Below are 10,596 nucleotides of genomic sequence, written 5' to 3'. Positions count from 1 at the left end.
CACTAAAATCAGTCATTGTAAGTTAGTGATGGAGGCAGCAGTGGATCAACAACTCCTGTGAACTCCTGTGTCTCTGTGATGTTAAAATCACTCGTTTTCTCTATGGACTTTGGTGCAATTTTTCAAATTTCCATTTCTAGCCAGAAAAGTTGTGTCTAACAGCGAGATAAAGACATCTATGATAAGTGATAACAATCAGCCATGTTTAAATACTTCATACGACCACACTTTAAACATCCAGAACTATCCCTTTATAGGCACAGCCCCCCCGTGACCCTCCTGTGGACGATAAAGCAGTAGATGATGGATGGATGAACTATCCCTTTAAATGGCAGTGAAGCTGACATCAACACCAGACGCTCCGTCCATCCTGAGGCACAAGAACAATCGGGTGCGTTTCAGTCGGTCGACCAGAGGGGGGCGCCGCCGTCGTCGTCCCGCCGACGCGTGAAACGAAACGCGAGCTCCACAGGTTTAGCGGCGGCATCGGCGGTTTAACCGAGGACACGACGCCTCTCTCTCAGCTCTGTGAACACGGGCGTGGAGGAGGCCGAGGGTCAGCCGGTGTCGTCCAGGTCGTAGAGAAGAACCTGGTGGTTCCTCTGGTTCCTCGGGTTCCTCGGGTTCCTCGGGTTCAGGCTCAGCAAACATCCAGCAGCAGCAGCAGCAGCTGCAGGGAAACACGGCAGCAGACGGTAACGCTGCAGATCCTCCAGACCAAAGCCAGGAGAGCAGCAGTCTGTCACCAGCACCTTCACCCTCTTCCTGTCTGGGTACATCAGCCTCCACTGACCGCTCTCTCCTTCCTCCTCTTCTTCTTCCTCCTCCTCTACTTCCTCCTCCTCCTCCTCCCCTTCCTCAGCCTCCAGCTCCTCCTCCTCATGGTGGATCTTCCTCAGCAGGTTGTTGATGAGGACGGAGCGTCTCAGGTAGACCTCGGGGTCGTCCAGGAACCTCAGCTTCTGCAGGGACAGCTTCAGGATGCAGCTGCGCTCCTCCTGCAGGATCAGGTGCTGCAGCAGCAGAGGTCAGAGGTCAGAGGTCAGAGGTCAGAGGTCATTCAGGGGGACATGACATCACTAAAACACTGATCCGTTCAATTCATCTGGGAAAACTACCAGTGGATTATCACATCTTGAAAAATACATGTTCACGTCTTTATCTTCACTGTTAGACAGACTTTAATAAACCACTCACTCTCCCACACCAAAGCCCATAGAGAAAATCAGTGATTTTAGCTCACAGGGACACAGGAGCTGCTGGTCCTCTGCTGCCTCGTGTGGTCACTTTGTGTCTAAAGTAAATATTTTAAAAGCTGAATTCACTAAAATCAGTCATTGTAAGTTAGTGATGGAGGCAGCAGTGGATCAACAACTCCTGTGAACTCCTGTGTGCTGTGATGTTAAAATCACTGGTTTACTCTATGGGTGACTTTGGTGTGGGAGAGTGAGTGACTTTGGTGTGGGAGAGTGAGTGGTTTACAAACTTCAGTTTCAAGGACAAAAAATAGTAAACTAATAAAATCTACGTCAGTTTAAGTCTGCAATGACTTGAAGAACACATTCACGTCTTTATCTTCACTGTTAGACAGACTTTTCCTTGTGAAAACTGAAGTTAATAAACCACTCACTCTCCCACACCAAAGTCACTCACTCTCCCACACCAAAGTCACTCACTCTCCCACACCAAAGTCACTCACTCTCTCACACCAAAGTCACTCACTCTCCCACACCAAAGTCACTCACTCTCCCACACCAAAGTCACTCACTCTCTCACACCAAAGTCACTCACTCTCCCACACCAAAGTCACTCACTCTCCCACACCAAAGTCCATAGAGTAAACCAGTGATTTTAACATCACAGCACACAGGAGTTCACAGGAGTTGTTGATCCACTGCTGCCTCCATCACTGACTTACAATGACTGATTTTAGTGAATTCAGCTTTTAAAATATTTAATTTAAACATACTTCAGTGACACAAAGTGACCACACGAGGCAGCAGTAGACCAGCAACTCCTGTGTCCCTGTGAGCTAAAATCACTGATTTTCTCTATGGGCTTTGGTGTGGGAGAGTGAGTGGTTTATTAAAGTCTGTCTAACAGTGAAGATAAAGACGTGATCATGTTATTTAAGATATCGTAAATTTACACAATTTCTGAGAGATCTAAAAATCATAGTGAATGACGTTAGTTTCTCTAAAGACAAATGTCACCAGAAGAAGAAGAAGAAGAAGAAGAAGAAGAAGAAGAAGAAAACACTTCATACTTTTTGAAAATATCCACGTAGGCCTCGGTGTAAATCCTCCTCCTCCGCATATTTCCTCTTGAAATAAGCAACTTTCGACGTTGTTGAATGGTTTGTTCTCACAGAAGAGGCTGCAGACAGGAAACACACGTCACATTAACTTTATATATATATATATATACATACGTATATATATACACATATATATATATATGTATGTATATATAGTCTGATATCTAAAGAACATGTTCACGTCTTTATCTCACTATAAGATAAAGACGTGAATATAAGTCACCCTGAACTGTCCCTTTAAAGACACTCAAATGTAAAACTCAGTCTGGCCACTGGAGGTCACTGTTGGCCAAATGTAAACATGACTTATTTAAAGTTAGCATCCGCTCACCTGCTGCTGCTGCGTCTCCTCTGCTAACGCTCGGCTCTGGAGACTTTGTTTGAGTCAGTGAGTGTGAGTCGAGCTGTGGCTCCACATCGCCCTCTAGCTGCTGCAGGAAGAAGACACGTTATTAAAGAGTCACATTCTCACAGGTTTACAGCTGAACTAAAAAGTCTTGACTTCATTCATTCAATGCCACGGTTTGTGCATTGTTAGTGTTAGCTGTTATTAGTTAGTGTTAGTTGTTATTAGTTAGTGTTAGTTGTTATTAGTTAGTGTTAGTTGTTATTAGTTAGTGTTAGTTAGTTGCTGTTAGATATTGTAAATTAGTGTTAGTAGTTGCTAGTTAGTGTTGGTTGTTGTTAGTTAGCGTGAGTGTTGGTTGTTGTTAATAAGTGTTAGTTGTTGGTTTTTAGTGTTGGTTAGTGTTAGTTAGTGTTGGTGTGTTAGTGTTGTTAGTGTGAGTTGTTTGTTATAAGTTAGTCTTGGTTAGTGTGAGTTGTTTGTTGTTAGTTAGTGTTAGTGTTGGTTAGTGTGAGTTGGTGTTGGTTGTTAGTTGTTGTTAGTGTTGGTAAGTGTGAGTTAGTGTTGTTAGTTGTTGTTGTTGGTTAGCGTTAGTTAGTGTTGGTTGTTAGTTGTTGTTGGTTAGCGTTAGTTAGTGTTGGTTGTTAGTTGTTGTTGGTTAGCGTTAGTAAGTGTTGGTTGTTAGTTGTTGTTGGTTAGCGTTAGTTAGTGTTGGTTGTTAGTTGTTGTTGGTTAGCGTTAGTTAGTGTTGGTTGTTAGTTAGCGTTAGTTAGTGTTGGTTGTTAGTTGTTGTTGATTAGCGTTAGTTAGTGTTGGTTGTTAGTTGTTGTTGGTTAGCGTTAGTAAGTGTTGGTTGTTGTTGTTGGTTAGCGTTAGTTAGTGTTGGTTGTTAGTTGTTGTTGGTTAGCGTTAGTTAGTGTTGGTTGTTAGTTGTTGTAGGTTAGCGTTAGTTAGTGTTGGTTGTTAGTTGTTGTTGGTTAGCGTTAGTTAGTGTTGGTTGTTAGTTGTTGTTGGTTAGCGTTAGTTAGTGTTGGTTGTTAGTTAGCGTTAGTTAGTGTTGGTTGTTAGTTGTTGTTGGTTAGCGTTAGTTAGTGTTGGTTGTTAGTTGTTGGTTAGCGTTAGTAAGTGTTGGTTGTTAGTTGTTGTTAGTGTTGATTAGCGTTAGTTAGTGTTTTTAGTTGTTGTTAGTGTTGGTTAGCGTTAGTTAGTGTTGGTTGTTAGTTGTTGTTGGTTAGTAGTTGTTATTTAGTGTTGATTGTTAGTTGTTGTTGGTTAGTGTTGGTTATTAGTTGTTAGTTAGTGTTGGTTATTAGTTGTTGTAAGTTAGTGTTGGTTATTAGTTACTTAGTGGGTTTTTTATGAAGATTTATTTATCATCATCATTAAACCTAAAGAAATCATCTGTGTACGTGATAATGTGATGTCGTCTAAGAGGATTTTTATTATTTATCCATGAATTTATCCATGAATCCAAGAGAGATTTAGAGAAAAATCTGAGAAAAACTACATTTAAAAATAATAACAAATGTCAGTTTTATATGATTTACTTTAGTTTATAATCTGCATTTTTACTGATTGTATTTAATTAATCTAGATTAGGTTCTGTATATTTGTACAGAGAAATAAAACAAATATGAACAGCATGTGTGTGTGTGTGTGTGTGTCCTGTTAGAGATAACAGTGTGTGTGTGTTTGAATGCCATGAATCAATCAGGAACACACACACACACACACACACACACACACACACACACACACACACACACACACACACACACACACACACACACGCTGCAGCTTTATCACAGTAAAACACTCTGAAGCTGCTGCAGTGACACACACACACTGCGTGGGAAGAGTGTGTGTGTGTGTGTGTGTGTGTGTGTGTGTGTGTGTGTGTGTGTGTGTGTGTCTCCTGTTGCAGCAAATCCTTCCTTTACAAATGAAAACAGTGAATTCAGTCATTAATGTTAAAGTTCTTTTTAAACATAAACATCTTGAAGCAAACATCAGCGTTTGAATCTTTGTGACTTCACAGTTTAAGAATCCACTCTCAGGGATTACCATCATTCACCATTAATCTGTGGATAATCTTTGATGTGTTCATGTAAAGTTAGTTTATATTTCAACACATTTTCTTCAGCTCATGTAAAAAATAAAATAGATAAACTAAACATCTTTATATTTAAAGAGTCTCTTACCTGAGAATAATCCTGTCTGTCCTCCAGCAGCTCAGCTAATCCAGAGTGTCCGTGTGTGTGTGTGTGTGTGTGTGTGTGTGTGTGTGTGGGACAGTGTTGGACGTCTGCGGCTCCTCCTCAAATATCCACGTTCACAGCAACAGAGAAAACAGAGCCGCGCTCTGATTGGCCGAGGACGAGGCAGATGTTTCCTGTTGCTAGGAAACAGAGTCAGCGCCGCGATGGTGGCCAAGCTCCGCCCCCTTTCTCCCTTTAACTGACCAACGCTGTGTGTGTGTGTGTGTGTTTTTATCTGACTCATCTATTCCTCTGCAGATTATAATCTGTGTTTTTGTCTTTGCAGTTTTTTTTTTTTGCATCTTTGTATCTTTGTTGTGTATCTGTTGTACTTTTACATCTCTGCGTTTCTTTAACTTTGTAGGTTTTTGCATCTTTGTAGCTTCTGTGTGGAATATGTTTTGTATCTTGTCGTTTTTTATTTGCATCTTAGTGACACATCCCTGCTGTTTGCATCTTTGAAGTTACTTTGCATTGATGTACCTTTTAATCTCTGTTTTGTATCTTTGTAGTATGTTTTTTGCATCACTGAGTAGTTTTTGCATCTTTGTTAATGCTAGCTGTTTCACGTCTGCTGTTTTGCATCTTTGTAGCTACTCTGTATCTTTGGAATACGTTTTGTATCTTGTCATTTTTTTATTTGCATCTTTGTGACACATCTCTGCTGTTTTGTATCCTGTTGTTTTGAAGTTCCTTTCTATCAATGTACTTTTTAAATCGGTTTTGTATCTTTGTAGTATGTTTTTGTGTCACTGAGATTTTTGTATCTTGCTGTATTTTTTTGTATCTTTGTTGATGCGTTGTCTTTGTGACACATCTCTGCTGTTTTGTATCTTTGAAGTTCATTTGCATCTCTGTAGTTTTGAATCGCAGTTGTTTGTATCTTTGTAGCTACTGTGTATCTTTGTAATATTTGTTGCATCTTTGAAGTTCCTTTGCGTTTCTGTAGTTTTGAATCTTAGTTTTGAATCTTTGCAGTTGTTTTTATCGTTACGTTGTATCCCTGTGGTTGTTCCACTTCTCTGTTGTTGTTTCGCATCTTTGTAGTTTTGCATCTTTGCAGAGATGACGTCATTAAAAGCGACTGCGTTTGATTCCTCACGTTGAATTCCGTGTAAACTGAATCGTCCAAACTCTAAAGCTGATGTAAATATTAATATATTAAAGTTCATGAACACAAACACGAAACAGCAAAGCGTCTGCTGCTGTTTACATTACGTTTACTTTAATCTCTAATCTCTAATCTGAGGGGGAAGACAACAAAGTTGTGTTTCGGTTTTGTTTGTGTTTTCCTGCTGTCAAAATAAAAGCCTCAGTGTCAGAATGAAGACGTCTGAATGTGAGCAGATTAGAGACAGACAGAAGGACACGAGGAGAAGGACAGAAGGACACGAGGAAGAGGACAGAAGGACACAAAGAGGACAGAAGGACACAAGGAGGACAGAAGGACACGAGGAAGAGGACAGAAGAACACAAGGAAGACAGAAGGACACAAGGAGGACAGAAGGACACGAGGAGGACAGAAGGACACGAGGAGGACAGAAGGACACGAGGAAGAGGACAGAAGGACACGAGGAAGAGGACAGAAGGACACGAGGAAGAGGACAGAAGGACACAAGGAAGAGGACAGAAGGACACAAAGAGGACAGAAGGACACAAGGAGGACAGAAGGACACGAGGAAGAGGACAGAAGGACACAAGGAGGACAGAAGGACACGAGGAAGAGGACAGAAGAACACAAGGAGGACAGAAGGACACAAGGAGGACAGAAGGACACGAGGAGGACAGAAGGACACGAGGAGGACAGAAGGACACGAGGAAGAGGACAGAAGGACACGAGGAAGAGGATAGAAGGACACAAGGAGGACAGAAGGACACAAGAAAGAGGACAGAAGGACACGAGGAAGAGGACAGAAGGACACAAGGAGGACAGAAGGACACAAGGAGGACAGAAGGACACAAGGAGGACAGAAGGACACGAGGAAGAGGACAGAAGGACAAGAGGAAGTGGACAGAAGGATACGTGGAGGACAGAAGGACACGAGGAAGAGGACAGAAGGACACGAGGAAGAGGACAGAAGGACACGAGGAAGAGGATAGAAGGACACAAGGAAGAGGACAGAAGGACACAAGGAGGACAGAAGGACACGAGGAGGACAGAAGGACACGAGGAAGAGGACAGAAGGACACAAGGAAGAGGACAGAAGGACACAAGGAGGACAGAAGGACACGAGGAAGAGGACAGAAGAACACAAGGAGGACAGAAGGACACAAGGAGGACAGAAGGACACGAGGAGGACAGAAAGACACGAGGAGGACAGAAGGACACGAGGAAGAGGACAGAAGGACACGAGGAAGAGGATAGAAGGACACAAGGAGGACAGAAGGACACAAGAAGGAGGACAGAAGGACACGAGGAAGAGGACAGAAGGACACAAGGAGGACAGAAGGACACGAGGAAGAGGACAGAAGAACACAAGGAGGACAGAAGGACACAAGGAGGACAGAAGGACACGAGGAGGACAGAAGGACACGAGGAAGAGGACAGAAGGACACGAGGAAGAGGATAGAAGGACACAAGGAGGACAGAAGGACACAAGGAAGAGGACAGAAGGACACGAGGAAGAGGACAGAAGAACACAAGGAGGACAGAAGGACACGAGGAGGACAGAAGGACACGAGGAAGAGGACAGAAGGACACGAGGAAGAGGATAGAAGGACACAAGGAGGACAGAAGGACACAAGAAGGAGGACAGAAGGACATGAGGAAGAGGACAGAAGGACACGAGGAGGACAGAAGGACACGAGGAAGAGGACAGAAAGACACGAGGAAGTGGACAGAAGGACACGAGGAGGACAGAAGGACACGAGGAGGACAGAAGGACACGAGGAAGAGGACAGAAAGACACGAGGGAGTGGACAGAAGGACACGAGGAGGACAGAAGGACACGAGGAAGAGGACAGAAGGACACAAGGAGGACAGAAGGACACAAGAAGGAGGACAGAAGGACACGAGGAGGAGGACAGAAGGACACAAGGAGGAAAGAAGGACACGAGGAAGAGGACAGAAGGACACAAGGAAAAGGACAGAAGGACACAAGGAGGACAGAAGGACACGAGGAAGAGGACAGAAGGACACGAGGAAGAGGACAGAAGAACACAAGGAGGACAGAAGGACACAAGGAGGACAGAAGGACACGAGGAGGACAGAAGGACACAAGGAGGACAGAAGGACACGAGGAAGATGACAGAAGGACACGAGGAAGAGGATAGAAGGACACAAGGAGGACAGAAGGACACAAGGAAGAGGACAGAAGGACACGAGGAAGAGGACAGAAGAACACAAGGAGGACAGAAGGACACGAGGAGGACAGAAGGACACGAGGAAGAGGACAGAAGGACACGAGGAAGAGGATAGAAGGACACAAGGAGGACAGAAGGACACAAGAAGGAGGACAGAAGGACATGAGGAAGAGGACAGAAGGACACAAGGAGGACAGAAGGACACGAGGAAGAGGACAGAAAGACACGAGGAAGTGGACAGAAGGACACGAGGAGGACAGAAGGACATGAGGAGGACAGAAGGACACGAGGAAGAGGACAGAAAGACACGAGGGAGTGGACAGAAGGACACGAGGAGGACAGAAGGACACGAGGAAGAGGACAGAAGGACACAAGGAGGACAGAAGGACACAAGAAGGAGGACAGAAGGACACGAGGAAGAGGACAGAAGGACACAAGGAGGACAGAAGGACACGAGGAAGAGGACAGAAGGACATGAGGAAGTGGACAGAAGGACACGAGGAGGACAGAAGGACACGAGGAAGAGGACAGAAGAACACAAGGAGGACAGAAGGACACGAGGAGGACAGAAGGACACGAGGAGGACAGAAGGACACGAGGAGGACAGAAGGACACGAGGAAGAGGACAGAAGGACACGAGGGAGTGGACAGAAGGACACAAGAAGGAGGACAGAAGGACACGAGGAAGAGGACAGAAGGACACAAGGAGGACAGAAGGACACGAGGAAGAGGACAGAAGGACACGAGGAAGTGGACAGAAGGACACGAGGAGGACAGAAGGACACGAGGAAGAGGACAGAAGGACACAAGGAGGACAGAAGGACACAAGAAGGAGGACAGAAGGTCACGAGGAAGAGGACAGAAGGACACAAGGAGGACAGAAGGACACAAGGAGGAGGACACGAGGAAGAGGACAGAGGCACACGAGGAAGAGGACAGAAGGACACGAGGAGGACAGAAGGACACGAGGAGGACAGAAGGACACAAGGAGGACAGAAGGACACAAGGAAGAGGACAGGACACGAGGAAAACAGAGGGACACAAGGAGGAGGACAGAAGGACATGAGGAGGACAGAAGGACGACAGATCGATGTTCTGCAGGAATCCTTCGCCTCTTTATTGGCAACGAGCAAATCTGGTACAAAAAAGTGCTTCAGTGGATTCAGTTTGAGGGAAATTCAGCACATGCGTGTGTGTGTGTGTAAATAAAACACAAAAATGTAACGTGAGAAATCGATTTACAGATAATTTTGTTACAAAATAAATAAACATTCACACTTCAGTGTTCGACATCGACCTCAGATATTTCCCAGGTCGCGGGTCGTTCCTGTAAAATCCCCAAACTCGGAGGAACCGCGCATTAGCATTCCAAGATGGCCGCCACTCGTACAAACGCTGCGACTTTTACCGATAATTCACTTTCTGACATTTTTCACAAAATATTTAATTACATTTGAACCGCACACTCATGTAGAGCGTCGTTATCGTTGCTAACAGCGGCTAACCCGAGATAAAATACGTTAGCATTTCCGACTTCTCAACTAGATGCGATGTAAAATGGAAACGCAGCTTTCTGTACAGAACCTTGGTCAGGAGGTGATTAGCTTAGCGTCGCTTAGCTTAGCGGCGCTTAGCTTAGCTTAGCATAAAGACAGGAAGCACAGGCTCAACAATGAACTCAAAACGCAACTGTTTGCGTTTGAGTGTAAACATGACAAAACTCGGAGTTTTGCAAGTTTTAACTAGCTAAGCTAAGCTAAGCTAAGCTAATTGCCTCATGACTCCACGACACAGGAAGGTTAGAACACACTTCCAAATATTTAAAGGTACATTTCTGACTCATAGGCAAAAGAAAAAGTGGTTAAATTACATTAAAAGTATCTTTTGTGCATTTTTAGAGACAAATATAATCTGTAAAATTATAATTATTCTTAAATTTTTAAAAGATTTTCCCTGCTCTGCATCATTTAATTAAATTATTAATTAATTAATTAATTAATTAATTAATTAATAAATGAATGAATAAAACCTAGAGACATGCAGTTCCCATGGCGACCACAACAACGAGGCTTCATGCAAACTGCGATCTTTCCTTCGTCTCTTTGTCGTATAATCTGTAAATGTAACGGGAACTTTTATCAGCGCAGAAATACACAAGAATATATTCTGTACAACCACACGTGCATCACATATGTAAACGCACATATATTTATATATGTATATAAATATATATACACATAACAGGATCAACTGATCGTCGCTAACGTGAAAAATGACACAACATATAAACGTAAAAACATCCCTGACTAAAACGTAAGTAAAATATTTTATAATATAATATTTTAAGTACAATATATATTTAAATTTCCTTG

This window comes from Microchirus variegatus, assembly GCF_963457635.1.
Source record: "Microchirus variegatus genome assembly, chromosome: 7".
NCBI lineage: Eukaryota > Metazoa > Chordata > Actinopteri > Pleuronectiformes > Soleidae > Microchirus > Microchirus variegatus.
The sequence above is the reverse complement of the archived record's forward strand: the minus strand, read 5'-3'. Positions refer to the sequence as shown.